Source organism: Balaenoptera physalus (genome assembly GCF_965194825.1).
Source record: "Balaenoptera physalus genome assembly, chromosome: 6".
Taxonomy (NCBI): Eukaryota; Metazoa; Chordata; class Mammalia; order Artiodactyla; family Balaenopteridae; genus Balaenoptera; species Balaenoptera physalus.
This window is the reverse complement of record NC_138885.1, coordinates 118,308,373-118,325,290: the sequence shown is the minus strand read 5'-3', so window position 1 is coordinate 118,325,290 and position 16,918 is coordinate 118,308,373. Positions and strand designations below refer to the sequence as shown.

The 16,918-nt window shown below is 47.8% G+C and overlaps 1 long non-coding RNA gene and 1 pseudogene across 2 annotated transcripts in view; one reads left to right on the top strand and one right to left on the bottom strand.

Annotated features, from left to right (window-relative positions):
* Window positions 1–16,918, top strand: part of LOC309662893 — a 188,716-nt gene that overhangs the window by 13,144 nt on the left and 158,654 nt on the right. The gene's annotated exons all lie outside the window — the stretch shown is intronic.
* Window positions 7,524–16,680, bottom strand: LOC309662934 (thioredoxin, mitochondrial pseudogene; annotated as a pseudogene). The gene is made up of 2 exons: window positions 16,675–16,680; window positions 7,524–9,059 (listed from the first exon to the last, which is right to left on the bottom strand). The product of its transcript is annotated as a thioredoxin, mitochondrial pseudogene (transcript).

The following is a 16,918-nucleotide window of genomic DNA, read 5'->3' as shown; positions in this document are numbered from 1 at the left end:
CATATTTTAATTTAAAAATACTTTATTTCTAAAAAATGCTAACCATCATCTGACAACTCAGGGTTGTCACAAACCTTCAATTTGTGAAAAAGCAAAGTCTGCAAAGCGCAATCAAATGAAGTATGCCTGTACTTTATGTCTGAGCACACTCCCAGCTGTCACCAGCTATCTCTAGCATTTAGATATTAGCTAGATTTTATGCCAAAGCAGGGATCATTTCACTTGCCCTGGATCAAAGTGCGTACACCTGACATCAGCAACCAGCCCGCAAGTGTGCGAGTGTGCACAGGGCTGGCACAGGACAGACACCCACAAGCCAACTTGAAATCCCTCACAGGTATTTCCAGACTAGCTTTTTCCATGTCCTAGAGCATTTCTGATAACTCCTCTTCTCGTCAGATCAGACACCTCTAGATGAGAAACCCAGACACTAATCAGAGGATTAACATGATGAGTCATTTATCCAGGTTCATAATAAGAATGCCTTGTTCACATTATAAGTGGAATCATTCAACTGTAATCTTTAGTCCTCTCCCCTCCTCCACTGTGGTGGCGATTATAGAAAAGTAAGAGCTTCTTTCTTCTTTCCCAGAGGCGATGGAAGCGCTAATCTTTCCCACCCTCAGCAATGGCTCTCAGCTGCACATTACAATCACCTGGGGAGCCTTAAGATCTACTGATGCTTGGGCCCTACTGAATCAGAATCTCTGGCTGACGGACCCAGACATTGTTTCTTGGTTTCGTTTTATTTGTTTCTTTTTGTTGCCGTTTTGTTTTTAGCTCTCCAGGTGATCCTGATTTTCAGCTAGGGTCGAGAGCCACTGACATAGATGGTTTTGTTATTTCCTCAGCACAGCCCCAAACTTGGGCCTAGCTGGATCTTCTGCAGAAAAGGGTTAATCACATCATGATGTAAAATGGAACACCTCGGAAGAAAGTATAGAGAAGTACGTTCTAGTCTAACTGCATGTGAGTCTGTTTGGGCTGAAGGAAAGTATATGTATATGAAGTAAAAAATATGTAACAGAATTGTGGTACAGTGATGGCACAGTCAACAACAATGGTGGCCGTAACAGTAACTGATGGGTATTGGGCATTTCCAATGTGCATGCACTGTGCTAAGCATTTTACATATATAATCTCTTTTACTCCCAAGAATCCTGTGAGGTTGATATTATCAACCCCATTTTATAGATTAAGAATCTGAGGTTCAGAAAGTAACTTGCTACACAACGGCACACACCTTCCAACTTGGGTTTTCCTCGCTCCAAAGGCTATGCTGCCATTGATTGCAGGCCTCGTTGTAGGCCCAGCAGTAGAGGGTCCTGAAAACCACCAGATGGTAACTCTTGAGATAAGCAACTTCCCTTGTTCCTTATCATCCTTTTCCTGGGGATCAGGTCAAATTTTCAATTCTGGTGTGGCCTCTTGTGTGGGGGACTAAAGTACGGAAAAGCTGAGGGCTCTGGATTCATCTAGAATCCAGTATAAGTCTAGAGCCACTTGTTCTTTGGGCTTTGCCGACCAGGCATGAGGTGGGGCACCCTTTAGACTAGATTTCAGGACCTGTCTGGTATCTTGGCAGAGGGAGCTTCAGTTCGGTAAATATTGATGCTGCACATGCTGTGAGCCAAACACTGGTGCCAGGGGTGCAAAGATAAAGAGGCATGGGCTTACCAGGCAGGACGTGGTGGGAGCACAGAGGAAGCACCTGGCCCAACCTGGTGGCTCAGGGAAGACCCAGGCTGTGCCTGGAAGGCTGAATATGAATTAGGTGATCTATGAGTCAGGGTTTAGTACAGGAAGAAACCACTCTAGGTGTTTCAAACAGAGAAATATTTAATACTGAGAATCAAACAGAGGCTTACAAAATTGATGAGCTGGAGGGGCAGAAGTCAGGGGGGTACCCCTGGGCTATTGAGTTCATGGGCCTACCACAGTAGCTATGTTCCAGAAGTTGGGATGGTGCTGCAGCAAGGGCGCTTCACACCCATGAAACTGGTGACTAGACACTGAAACAGGACATGGAGTCCAACAGCATTAAATGCCTCTTAACATTATTGCTCAAACCTTGCTGGCCAACAGCAACAGCAACAGAATGATGCCTTCTCCTTGCATCTGCCTCCAAATCTTACACAAGTGCACCTGATTGACTGAACTTATTTCAGATCAAGACCCTAGCTGCAAGGGAGTCTGAAAAAAGTAGTTTGGCAGTTTGCCATCTCTTCAAGCAAATTACTAGAAGGATAGAATGGACGCTGGAGAGGCAATCACTAGTATCCACTATAGGTAAGGAAACTGAGAAGGACTTCCTAGACAGAGGAATCAGCACAAGTAACGGGCACAAGGCCATGAAAGAGCACGATTCAAGTGGTGAACAGCTGGGCATGGCTATGCTATCAGAAGCATGTGAATCAAGGTTTTTACCTGAAAGTGCACTCACGTCTAATCAACATATTTTTGATTAATTAGATTCGTATGTACACTGTACACATGACACTCTTTCCTATTGATACAGCGCTTGATGTATTCAACTGACTACTAGTGCAGAGGAGAAAGGAAAGGAGCAAAAAGCATGAAAAAGAATAAATAAAATTGTTAGGTAATAGTCATCCACAAAGAAAACAGAACATTAACCTTCCCCAAGCCTAATGTTGCAAACACTGTTGATTATGTGCCGAGGAGTCATCTCCCCTTTTTCCTTCCTAACAAAACCCCCGTTATTTGTTTTGTTCTGTTTTGTGGGGGAATCCACCCTTTTCTGCATAGCCCTGTGCTTCAGGAGAGGCAGGAGCTTCAGGTCAAGCCCCAAGGAGTAACACGTGATTAGTCTAACTGCTCGTGTTTCTCCCCTTCTTCTTATCAGCGTTTAGGTTACATACATGCATGGGACACAGTTCTAGCCAATAAGGCGTGGTGTGGGGGCCAGTGTGAGGTAAGTCTGTCAGGGGCTTAGGGGAAAGCTCTTACTCCAAAGGAGAAGCAGTCCTCTCCCCTGCTGGGTATTGTTTTGTCTGCCTGTGATGCCTACCACTGTGGGCACCATCTTGCAACCACAAAGGAGCTAAGTTGACCCAGTGAAGAAGGATGGCATTGAGGCTGCCTGAACTGTTGGCCTCCAGACTTGTTGTTATGTGATACGATACGCTGCTTATTTTTTATTACATTTGAGTCCCTGTTTTCTTTCACTTGCAACCAAGAACATTGTAACTACTACTTGCAGTCTGTACACTTAGGATGAGATCTGCCCACTTAAACTTGGCTAATGAAGTCTCTGGAGGAGATTTAAGGAGAAAAATTTATGCCCTTTTTTTTCCACCAGAAAAATTGTTGTTTATCCTTCAAGAGCATTCAAGACCCACTCAAATGTCATTTCTGTCAAGCTGAGTGCTTTGTTATTGCCTGTACTCCCACAGCCCTCCCACTACTTCTCTATTACAGCACTTTACTCATGTACTCTTTCAGCAAATATTTATTGAGTGCCTATTTGGGGCTTGGTAGTGTTTTAGGCACAGGGGTTACAGTAGGAAACTAAATGCATGGAGATTCCAATCTAGTAGAAGACAGACAATGAATGAAAAAATTTTAATGTGATGACTCTTATCAAAGGGAAAAAAAAAGAATTCTTGTAAAAGAGGGGGAAATAACTACCTTGAAATTTATTTTATTGTACTGTGATTCTCTGTTCATATGTCAGTTTTTTCCACTAGATTGTGTGTTCTTGTAACCTCACATCACCCACCACTTCCCTGGGGGATTGCATTTTCCAAAGATGGCTGCGAAAACCTCTCCCATCCCACAGGTTTTTCTGCAATGTGATCTTGCCATTCCCCATAGGGGAGGGATGTAGGCGGTCCTAAGTCTCCTCCTCTTGAATCTCAGTGGGCTTGTGACGGTTTTGACCCATGGACTGTGTTGGAAGTGATGCTCTAAAACTTCCATGGATAGGTCATAAAAGGCCGTGTAGTTTCTACCTGGGTCTCTTGGGACACTTGTTTTTTGGAAGTGCTTTTTCTTGGGACACTCCCTCTTGACACCTACATATAGATGCTCCACTTGACAGTCCCAGCTGAGTGAGCCTTCAAGTCATCCCAGGTTAGGTAAAGAAGCTTCCAGATGATTCCAGCCCCCAACCTCAAGTCATTCCTAGTTGTTCAAGTCTTCCCAACTGAGGCCCCAGATATCATGAATCAGAGACAAGCCATCCCTGCTGTGCCCTCTCCAAATTCCTGATCCACCGTATCCATGTGCATAATAAAATGCCTGTTGGTTCACACCACTACTTTGGAGTGGTTTGTTACACAGCAGCAATGACTGGAACCCCCCAGATCTGCCTTTCTGTGAAATTTTAATCCAGTAGACAACTTTTTTTCTTTTCACCTGACCCAGTTGGTGATCAACTTATGCACTGAAGCTTGAGAACTTTCATCCATCTTACTTTCATCCCATTGAGTGTCGCTGTTGATGATATGCATGTGAAATGTCTAATCTTTTAAAACACAAATCTTCACCATTGATCTTAATATCCTGCTGCAGTGAGTTCCCCAGTTCAATTGTGTGTAGTGGGGAAAAAGTGCCTCCTTTTATCCATTTTAAACATGCTTCCTTTTCATCTCATCTTGTCCTCTTGCTCTTCCCCAAGTAAAGTGATTTCCATTTTGTGGGTACCTAGACACAGAGAACTGAGTTGAGACAATAATCTTTCTTTGGTTACCCAGAAGGCCTCGGGCGTGCTGCGACGGGGAGCAGTGGATTTTAGCTGGTGACTTAAAGGTGGTGGAACACTGTATTCTAATTAGTCACAAGTTTAGTTCCAAGCTTTCAAAAAATAGTCTAGATTCTGCAAGACACAGTAGGTGTCCTCTTGTGGTGCTGGGAAGTAGAGCACAGTAGAGAGGGAAGAGCATTGGCCAGTACATAGGCAATCCGGATTCAAGTCTCGTCTTGTGAGCCAGCTGTGTGCCCTTGGGCATAACACTTAGCCTCTCTGGACCTCATTCTCCTCAACTATAGAGTGAAGAGATTCAACCAGAGGGTTCTGGAGCACCCTTTTGCCTCTAACTTTGTATGAATTCTATGTATTTGCCAGTCATTTTGAAACATCTACTACGTAAATCCACGGGAAGGAAAAGTTTGTATTCCAAACAGTTTGCCATTTTAGCTTCAAAGTGGAGTTGGAGAGAGCCACCACTCCCCCCTAACAAATTTTCTAGTTTTTAGAAAACTAATGTTATCGTTTTCCAAAAACACAATCCAAATTAGGCTTCAATTACCAAAAAATATATCCTGCTGTGACTGTTAAGTGACAGGTCTTGCAACCTGAGTCCTTTTAGTTTGGGGGTGCACCCCAGGGCTCCCATCAGCCTTGCTTTCATGAGCCTATCAATTCTCACGGTGCCATTGCTCGATGTTTGCATGGGGACAACTCCATTCTAAGTGATGAGAGTGAATGGATGGGGTGAACTGCTGCTGCATATGGCCACCTTGGGGAGGAAAAAGAATATTGTCCCAGTGAGCAGTCCAGTAGGAACTATTCAAGGGAATCTCTAGAAATCTGAAATCTCTTCCCAATTCTTTCTCCCCCTACAGAAGAAAAAAGGCAGTTACCATGTGGGACTTGGGGAAAGCATTCAGTCTCACTCAACCTGGACTCATTTCACTAATTTTCTGGTCTGCTTAATATTTCTTCAACAGTTGTGATTCTTAGAACTTCGTGGGCTCTAACCCACTTCTTAAGCTCTGCATCCTGTTTTGTCTTACTGAATTTTCTCTTTCCAATCCCAGGTGGGTGGGGGAAATGCTTCTCATCTCTGATTTTAAAATTCATTCCAGAATCTCCACTATTGAAGTGCTACCATGCATTGAGAGGACAGATTGCTTTCACTGTTGGCTTAACAAACTCTATCAATAGCAACAAGTAGCATGACGAGGTTCTACTCAACAGAAACTTACTTGTAAGGTTAAGAAAACCCCTGCGGTCCTTAGACAAAACTTCAGGTAACAAGTAGGAGAAGAACAGCAGTAAAAGTAATAAAAAATATATCTAGTGTTTAGAAGAGCTTTTTGAAAATATTCTAAAGAAGAACCCTCCCACACTTCCCTTAATAAGATATCTCATATGTGATCACACATATCCACTTCCTTATCATCAGTATCATATGCGAGGATGTTTTGACGTTTTTGTGAAGGCTTTCAAGGAAGGCTTGAAAACAACACAGCAGCATCTATAATGCATAATACTGTCAGTTGTATCAATGGGAAAACTGAAGATCATGTAGGATGAATCACTTGGTTATTATTTGCTTGTTTAAGTTATTTGGGTAAAACAAGTCAGAAGTGTCGCTTGTTTCTTAGAGCGGTGCTACCCCTGCGAGGCTGCCTTCATGTGCTCAGTGACTCCTTGATTGTAGCTAAAAGGGGGACCCAGGGTTCCACACACCACATTCTGTTCCCCCTTCTGTCATTCCTGCTCACACTCTAGTGGGGGGATGAGTTTGAAGGCTTGTTGTCTTCAAAACCCTTCTGTCTATGTGGGCTATGCTGCATCATTGCTTGTTGCCCAAAGGCGCTCTGCAAAGATAATTTACTGCCTAAGAAAGTGGTATATACAGAACTGGTCAAGCCATGGGTTGCACTTTTTACAAAATTAATAAACAATTTTTTAAAGCAGTTTTAGGTTTACAGAAAATTGAGCAGATAGGGCTTCCCTGGTGGTGCAGTGGTTAACAATCCTCCTGCCAATGCAGGGGACACGGGTTTGATCCCTGGTCTGGGAAGATCCCACATGCCACAGAGCAACTAAGCCCATGTGCCACAACTACTGAGCTTGCGCTCTAGAGCCCGTGAGCCACAACTACTGAGCCCGCGTGCCACAACTACTGAAGCCTGTGCGCCTAGAGCCTGTGCTCCACAACAAGAGAAGCCACCACAATGAGAAGCCTGTGCACCATAACAAAGAGTGGCCCCGCTCACCACAACTAGAGAAAGCCCGCGTGCAGCAACGAAGACCCAACACAGCCAAAAATAAAGAAATAAAGAAATAAAGTAAAATAAAATTTAAAAAAAGAAAATTGAGCAGATAGTACAGAGAGTTTCCATATATCCTCTCCTTTTCCCACTCACAGTTTCTCCTTAGTGCGGTTCTTAGTTCTCTCTTAGTTCTCTTGCCTTAGTGCAGTTACAATTTAGTACAATTGATGAACCAATATTCATATACCATTACTAACTAAAGTCCATAGTTTGCATTAGGATTCGCTCTTTGTGTTATACAGTTCCGTAGGTTTTGACAAATAATGTCATGTGTCCATCAATACGGTATCCTACAGAATAGTTTCACTGCCTTAAATATCTCCTGTGTTTCACCTAATCATCACTTCCTCACCCCGCCTTGACCCTTGACCCCTGACTATCACATCTCTTTACTTTCTTTCCCAGAATGTCATATCGTTGGAGTCATTCAGTATGCAGCCTTTTCAGATTGGCTTCTTTTATTTAGCAATATGCACTTAAGGTTCCTTCGTGTCTTTTCATGGCTTGATAACTCATTTCTTTTTTTTTTTTTTAATATCCTCTTTTTTTTAGAAGAAGAAATTACAAATAACAAAACATTAGCAAAATGAGTAGAAAGTACAGCGACTTCTCATATACTCCCCCTGCCCTCACACATGCACAGCCTTCCCCATCATCAACATCCCACACCAGAGTGGTACATTTGTTACAATAAATGGACCTACATTGACACATCGTTATCACCAACGACCGTGGATTGTATTAGGGTCTGCTGTTGGTACTGTATTCTATGGGTTGTTTTTGTTTTGTAATTAATTAATTAATTTATTTATGGCTGTGTTGGGTCTTCGTTTCTGTGCGAGGGCTTTCTCTAGTTGCGGCAAGCGGGGGCCACTCTTCATCGCGGTGCGCGGGCCTCTCACTATCGCGGCCTCTCTTGTTGCGGAGCACAGGCTCCAGACGCGCAGGCTCAGTAATTGTGGCTCACGGGCCCAGTTGCTCCGCGGCATGTGGGATCTTCCCAGACCAGGGCTCAAACCCGTGTCCCCTGCATTAGCAGGCAGATTCTCAACCACTGCGCCACCAGGGAAGCCCTGGGTTTCTTTTTTGCTTCTTCTGTTTTTTTTTTTTTGTTTTTTTTTTTTACAAAACAGCAGCAGGAAAGAAAAATGCAGGAGGCAGATGAGCCAGGCACCGGGGTTCAGATCAGAAGGGAGCAGGGAGACCAAGCTGTTACTGCAGGCTGGCCCCGGAACTCTGTCCCAGCATCCTGGGAGCACGGCAACAAGCCCTAGAAGGAGCAGAGAGTGGGTGAGGAGACGGCTGTCCCAGCTCGGTGGCGGCACCGCTCCTTGGGCGGCCACCCTGGCGGTCAGCCAGGTTGGGAGCACTTGAGGCTCCTGTGTTTGGAGGCCTGGTCTCCAAAGCACGGACCCACAGGGGCCAGGCAGAGGAAGGAGGTAGGAAGGGCCGGCACAGAAGGGCTATGAGTTCTATCTGGGTCCCCCGGGACCACGGGGCCCAGGTGGGCAGGGGCAGTCAGGACGCTTCCCTGCTTGTCAGACAATCAGCTTCTTCAGGAAGGCCTCCAGCTGGTCCTCATCCTTGATGCCCACAAACTTGTCCACCACATCCCCATTCTTGATGGCCAGCACGGTGGGCACAGCTGATACCTCATACTCTATGGCGAGGTCTGTGTGGTCATCAATATCCGCCTTGGCCATCACCACCTTTCCATGCTGCTTGGCCACCACCTTCTCTAACCTTGGCCCCAGGATCTTGCAGGGACCACATCACTGTGCATGGAAATCCACAACCACTGGTGTCTCACTGTTGACAACTCAGTCTTGAAAGTCTGGTCCATCCTGGATGTTAAAGGTCATTGTACAGACTCTGGTGGTGTATATTGACTGGGCTTGGCTGGGTGTTACTGTCAGGTTATTAGGACTGCGCTGTGGGGTCTGCAGGGCCCTGGAGGCAAGGGGCGCCCACTGACTCTGAGAGGGCTTCCTGCAGATTATGGAGGCCAGGAACCTCCCCAGGAGAAGTCGCTAAGCCATCTCCCTGCAGCGAGAGCAGAGGGGTGCACAACGCGGCCCTCCCCACCGGTCAAGGGCACTTCTGTTCCCTATTCATTTCTTTACTCACTGCCTGCCATCCAGCTTGCACACATCCCCAGTCACCCAGTTGCCGCAGCCAATGGTATTTGTAGCTTTCCTGCCCCACGGACAACACTGGACAATTGTGAATGGAGCATCTACTGGCCAGGTACTGTCCTAGGTGCTCTGCTCCAGAAATGAGAAGCAGATGTGATCCCTACCCTCATGGGACTCACGTGATCAGTCATTCCTAATTAATACTCAGGTCCCTTGATTGCCACTGCTCCCTTTGGCAGGTTTACTTAAATGCCACTTAAATCTCCCTATTTTTGAAGACCTCTTCTTTCCTTCCCTTCCTTCTCTTCCTTCCTTCTTGCTTTCCTTCTTCCCCTCCTTCCTTCCTTCTTTCCTTCCTTCCTTCCTTCCTTTCCTTATTATACATGTCTTCTCAAGGCAATCACTTCTATACCTACAGCTTCAATTACTTTGTGTATACTCTAATGACAACACAATTTTAAATGTTGTTTTCATTTACCAGTTTTTTTTTTTGTTTGTTTTTCTTTTTTGGTTTATTCCTAGGTATTTTATTCTTTTTGTTGCAATGGTAAATGGCAGTGTTTCCATAATTTCTCTTTCAGATTTTTCATCATTAGTGTATAGGAATGCAAGAGATTTCTGTGCATTCATTTTGTATCCTGCAGCGTTACCATATTCATTAATTAGCTCTAGCAGTTTTCTGGTGGCAGTTTTAGGATTCTCTATGTATAGCATCATGTCTTCCGCAAACAGTGACAGTTTTACTTCTTCTTTTCCAATTTGTATTCCTTTTATTTCTTTTTCTTCTCTGATTGCCGTGGCTAGGACTTCCAGAACTATGTTGAATAATAGTGGTGAGAGTGGACATCCTTGTCTCATTCCTGATCTTAGAGGAAATGCTTTCAGTTTTTCACCATTGAGAATGATGTTTGCTGTGGGTTTGTCATATATGGCCTTTATTATGTTGAGGTAGGTTCCCTCTATGCCCACTTTCTGGAGAGTTTTTATCATAAATGGGTGTTGAATTTTGTCAAAATAAACACTCTTCATCGCGGTGCGTGGGCCTCTCACTATCGCGGCCTCTCTTGTTGTGGAGCACAGGCTGCAGACGCGCAGGCTCAGCAATTGTGGCTCACGGGCCTAGTCGCTCCGCGGCATGTGGGATCTTCCCAGACCAGGGCTCGAACCTGTGTCCCCTGCATTGGCAGGCAGATTCTCAACCACTGCGCCACCAGGGAAGCACGTATTACTTATCTGGATGAGTAAGTTTTTGGCATCCCCTTAAAGTCATCTCACTCTAGGGTCCCGGCCCATGAGCCATGGGAGGGGGTCCATGGTGGTGGCATGGATGAGTCTAGGTAGGCAGAAGGGCCATAGAGAGTCATGGGATGCAGCTTGCACTTCCTCCCTTGGCAGGAAGGTCCCAGGGAGAGATTGCAGGGGGTCCATGAACATGGATGGGGAAAACCTCTGCAGTTAACCCAAATTGAGCATTTCTGACAACTATGACTATAGAGGAGATGACAGTAGCATTAACTGTATCTTTGATTTGTTACCAATTTGTCACCAAGAGAAGTCTGATGTATTTTCAGAGCAGGTTAGAGTTGAAGCAGATTTTATTTGTACCCACCACTACTTTGAAATGACAGAAGTTATTAGTACCACCTCTAGAGCTTATGATTGGAAGTACTGAGAAAGAAGCACATGTATTATGACATTGGAATTTCTTTTTTTAATTTAACTATATTTTTACAGAATCGAGTTTCCTTGTAATCTTATGTATATTATTTTATGTATTTATGCAGTGGTAATCAATATAGTCAGTAACTTGCCAAAGAAGGTCTGGGGCGTAGAAGTGCTTACAAACCCCCTCCTCTCAATCCTTTAACCTCTTGGGCCAAGTCTTTTACTCTGAGCATTGGAGATAAAAATCCCTGCCCTCCAGTATTACTGGGAGGATCAAATTCGACACTGTGCACGAACATCCCCATGCCCAATGTGAGGTGTTTTCAGTATTCAAAGGATGTGAAGTGAATGTGACATTCCAAATAGAAAAGAAACAGCAATAACTCACATGCATTTGCTGCTCGTGCTGCCATAACAAAGCACCGAAGATTGGGTGGTTTAAATAACAGAAATTTATTAGGACTTCCCTGGCGGTCCAGCGGTTAAGACTCTGCACTCCCAATGCAGGTGGCACGGGGTCGATCCCTGATCGGGGAGCTAAGATCCTGCACTCGGCGTAGCCAAAAAGAATGAGAAACAAACAGAACTTATTTTCTCACAGTCTTGGAGGCTGGAAGTTCAAGTCAAGGTGTCGGCAGGGTGGGTTTCTCCCCAGTCCTCCCTCCTTGCTGTGTCTTCACACGGTCTTCCCTCTGTGCATGTCTGTGTCCCAGTCTCCTCTTCTTATAAGGACACCAGTCAGATTGGATAAGGAAGGGTCACCCTAATGACTGCATTTGATTTATTTACTACTTTAAAGGCCGTCTTTCCAAAAATAGTCGCATGCTAAGGTGCTGGGGGTTAGGACTTCAACATATGAATTTGAGGCGGGAGACACAATTCATCCTATCTTGAAAAAAAGACTGGATGCCTACCCAGGTCAAGGGGAGCAGAAGGGGCGACCACCCACCTCATCTCACATCCACGGCAGGCAGGTGATGGAAATCTCTGTCCTCACTCCTGTTTACTTCTCCAAGTGCGTTCACCACGTGCTACCACCTGATACAACCATCTCCCTTTGTAGTTTCGGTTCCAGTCTCCCTGAGGAAAAGTAGAAGCAAGCCCCAAAGCAAACCTCGGCCAGAGGGTTGTAAGTGAAGTTGGCGAGCATACCCCTCTTCTTTGTTTCATACGAGAAGCTTGTGGCAGATGCTTCCTCACAGCTGAGACATGCTCTGCAAACATCACCGAGAGGCCACTGCGGCATGGAGCACACGACTCCTGGACTCGCAGGCCTTTCTGAGTAGGCCAGTCATGCAAACAAATATTGGCCTATGTGTTAGGAGCCGTTAGATGGGCCTCGATGAAATTACATATTGGATTCCATGAAAACTGGGCAGTAATTCTCACGAGAAGTTTAACACCTCTTCCTACTGTCTTTTTTTTTTTTTTTTAAATAATAGACTTTTTTTTAAAGAGCAGTTTTAGATGTACAGAACGGTTTAGCATATAGTACAGAGAGTTCCCAATTTTCCTCCTCCCACACACCATTTCCAGTGTTAACATCTTTTGTGTAACAGTAGTACATTTGTTACAATGAATGAATCAATATTGATAAAATCCACAGCTGACATTGGAGTTCACTTCCGTTTCTGTACAGGTCTACCTGTTTGGACAAATGCAAAATGTCATGTATCTGCCACTACAGTATCATGCAGAATCCATTGACTGCCCTGAAAATCCCTTGTGTTCCCCATATGCGTCCCTTCTTTCCCATCCCCAGAACCCCTGGCAACCACTGATCTTTTCAGTTTTGCCTTTTCTAGAATGCCGTAGAGTTGGACTCATACAGTATGTAGACTTTTCAGATTGGCCTCTTTCACTTAGTGATAGGCATTTAAAGTTCCTCCTTGTCTTCCCATGCCTTGATAGCTCATTTCTTTTTATTGCAGAATGATATTCTATTGTGTGGATGTGCCACAGTTTGTTTATCCATTCACCTACTGAGGACCATCTTGGTTGCTTTCGGTGTTTGGTGAGTAAAACTGTTGAACATTCCTGTGCGGGTTTTTGTGCAGACATAAGTTTTCAACTTAGTTGGGTAAACACCTAGGAGCATGGTTGCTGGATCGTATGTTTTGCTTTGTAAGAGACTGCCAAACTGTCTTCCAAAGTGGTCTTACGTTTCGCATTCCCACCAGCAACGCGGAAGAGTTCCTGTTGCTCAGCACCCTGTTAGCATTTGATTTTTTGCCGAGCTGCGTGGCTTGTGGGATCTTAGTCCCAAGACCAGGGACAGAACACAGCCCTGGCAATGAAAGCGCCAAGTCCTAACCCCTGAATTGCCAGGGAATTCCCCATATTTTGTCTTAATGTGCGTTTTCATTGTGATATGTGATATTCTGCATCTTTTCATATGCTTGTTTGCCATCTGTATATCTCTTTGGTGAGTTTTTTTTTCCCAGATCTTTTGCCCATTTTTATTCTGTATTGTTTTCTTATTGTTGAGTTTTGAGAGTTCTTTGCATATTTTGGATATAATCCTTTATCAGATATGGATTTTGCAAATATATCTCCCAGTCTGTGGTTTGTCTTTTCATTAACAGTGTCTTTTGCAGAGCAGAAGTTTTTAATTTCAGTAAGTCCAATTCATCAGTTTTTTTTTGTTCACGGATCATGTTTTTGGTGTTGTATCTAAAAACTCACTGCTAAACCCAAGGTCGTCTAGATTTTCTCCTACATTATCTTCTAGGAGTTTTATGTTTTTGCTTTTGACTTTTAGGCCCATGATCAATTTTAAGTTAGTTTCCGTGAAAAGCCTTGAGGTCTGGGCTAGATTAATTTTTTTGTTTGTTTTGTCTATGGATGTCTGTTGTTCCAGCACCATTTGTTAAAAAGGATATTCTTTCTCCATTGAAATACCTTTGCTCTTTTGTCAAAAATTAGTTGACTATATTTGTGTGGGTTCCTGCTGCCTTTTTATTAAACATTTGGCTACTGTTTAGGGGGAATACTGATAGCATTTGTTGCGAGCGGATTCTTGTATTCCAGCCCCCTGCAGTCAGCAACCAAAAATACTTGTTTGGAATATAGATATTGTGCAGTGGATACCTGTGTAGATCGTTGCTGCTCACGGCCTCCAAATTAACCTTTATACTTTTGTCAGAACGCACTAGCTCCTTTCCTGCTCTACTTTAATGTGCTTTTTCTCCTCTTTTCTTACACCATTCGAAAAATCTGCAAAACAGATGAAATAAAATAGTCTAATTTAACACGTTCCTACCACCCGTCTAGCATTCAGAAGGTGGAATTTCTCGGTGTTATTAGGATAAATGTAGGGGGTCGCGTTTCCTGTCTGAGGTCTTACAGAGTCCCTGGGGGCTCCTAGGAGTCTGTGGTAAAAGTGCTCGACTCCTTACTTGCAAGAAGATCGTTGGGATTATTGGGACACGATCAAACAGGCAAGATGGATTCCAAGCTCCCTCGCATTGTTAGCTACGGAAGACCAGCTGTAAAAAAAGTGGTCACACCGGGTCCTAGTTTGGAAGCGAGGATTTCCACCACTTTCTCATACTTTAAATGATTGGCGTCTGCCAAGTAATCAAAACATACCAAGGAACCTTTTCATGGTGTTCAGTTCGGAATTTCCAAGCGGCTAAGGACAAGCACGGCTGGCAAGCCAGAGGGCCAGTTTGGCTGCGCGGCTACTCGAGAGTGTGCGGTAGCCGGGGGCCGTGTCCCAGTAAAGGCGAGAGCTGTAATGCTGTCAACTTGTTATTTACTTTCCAAATCTGAATGACTGAGCAAGGCGAAAGGAGAATCAATCAACCACAATGTGACCCTACAGGCGGAAAAAACGCAGCGCTCCCATCAGCAGGCGGTGGGGGAAGGGAAGCACGTGTAACCCGGGCAGGGTTGCATCAGGAGCTCGCTCGGGTTTTCTGTTGCCCCCCTGGTTTTTCGATTGCCTGTTAATACCTCAGCATCAGTCCTCACAAGCCCAGGGAGCCCGGGAGCAACGACGGGCAAGCTCAAGGGAAGGTCCCACCACGTCCTTTTGGGGGGCCTTGAATGGCAACTGATACAAAATAAGGCAAAATCTATTCTGCTGATTCACAATTATGGAGACTGTGTAAGTGTATCTTTTATTGATGTGCTCTAATAATAATGTGCAGCAACCGTCGTTTTACATCACTGACGTTTCACAGCAATATTTGGCAGCATAATTTTTAGTCTGCCTTTTTGATGGAGGACCAGCCCCTTAAACACTCACTTCGGGCCCCCTCTCTGCACAACCAGTACAGCAAATGGCCCGGTGTCCCAGCAAGGAGCAAGTGAGGTGCCAGTGTAAAACGCTGAGTGTGTACTGGGCTCTTGGGGCGAAGCTCCTTATACGCCAAAGGGAGGGGCAAACTTATTCTAAAATATTCGGCAAAGCAGACACCCAAGGTGCCGGCGGGTGGGTGCAGATGTTTGTTTAAGTGAACTCAGGCCTCGAGTGGGGGGCAGTTGTCGCCAAGCAGGAGGGGAGGCAGGAGCGCTGGGGCCTCGGGTTCACCAGAGCTGGGCCGAGCGAGCTGCGGCAACCTTAGCACTTGGCCGGGGCCCGAGGCCCGACGCCTCCGGGCGGGGGCGGGGGTGAGAAGGCCCGAGCGCCCGGCTTCTTCCCCCTGCCCCCGCCGGGAGCCTCCACCCCGCTGGGCCCGAGTTTCTTTCTCCCCACGCACTGCCGGCTCTTCACTGGAGGCATTTTGCAAAGGTCGAGGCTCCCCCCTGGGCCCCCACTTTTCCGGGGAGGGGAGGAGACCATTGGGGTGCCCTGCCGGCCGCCGATTTTGAGGGAGCGGCGTCCTCAGGCAGGTTGCAGGGGTTCTGCTAGGGCAGCTGGGCGGCTGCTTCTTGGAGGTGGGGGAGGGTAACAGAGCGGTGGCCCGGTTCCCCCCTCCCCTGGAAACCGCGGTGCTGGTGACCGGGCTCCTGTCCCCTCCTGGCTGGGTCCGGGCCTGGGACGGGGTGGGCACAGGCCTGCGTCTCCTTCCGCCCGCATGGAGGCCACGAGGAAGGGACGGGGTTCGGATACACTAGGGAGACCCGGGTTCCCTTCAGCCACCCCGGGCGCGGCGGGGAGAGCAGAGTCAGGGGTGAGGGACGGGGGAGGGTTGCAGGTTCCCCCGCCGTGGGGACGGGGCGGCTCAGGACGCGAGTCTTCCCTGGAGCCCTGGGGGAGGGGCTGTGTTGGGGGCGGACTCTCCCCCTCTTGGTTGTGGGGGAGGGCAGGCCTGGTGGCCTCACCCTCCGTGGGGGAGGGACCGGCTTGGGACGCGCCCCTCCCCCCCGGGCGTGTGGGTGGGGGGTGTGTCGGGGGGGGGGAGGACCCGGGCTCCCGTTCCCCGGCGGTGGGGGAGGGTGCGGGCTGGGGGCCGTGGGGGGAGGGGCCGGCCCGGCGGCGGAGGCGGCCTCCCTGGCAGTCCTCCCGGCCGGGGTCGGCGCGCTGGCGGCCGCTCCCCCCGGAGGTCACTGCCCGTGCGGGTCCCTCCTGCCGTCCCGCCCTCTGCCGCCGCCACCGCTCTCGCCCCAGCCCCCCCCATCCCCCCGCACTCTCTGCGCTCGGGAGCGAGGTGGCGCCAGCGCCGCCGCCGCCGCCCCGCCGCCGCCGCCGCCGCCGCCGCGCCGCCGCCGCCGCCGCCGCCGCCGCCGCCGCCGCCGCCGCCGCCGCCGCCGCCGCCGCCGCCGCCGCCGCCGCCGCCGCCGCCGCCGCCCCCTCGGCCGCCATTCGGCCGCCATTCGGCCGCCATTCGGCCGCCATTCGGCCGCCATTCGGCCGCCATTCGGCCGCCATTCGGCCGCCATTCGGCCGCCATTCGGCCGCCATTCGGCCGCCATTCGGCATCCGAAACTTTCCAGCGCCCGCGCCTCTCGGGGACTCGGCTGCGGCGGGGCGGGGGCGGCCCGGGGGCGGCGCGCGGCTGCTCCGGGTGCCGGGCCCTCCTCGGCCGCGGCACGGCCCGGGCTCGGCGACGGCCGGCCGGAGGGAGGTTCGGGGCGGCGGCGCCGCCGCAAGTTGCGCTGCTCGCGGCGAGGTGAGTGCGCGGGGCTCGGCCGGCCGGCTG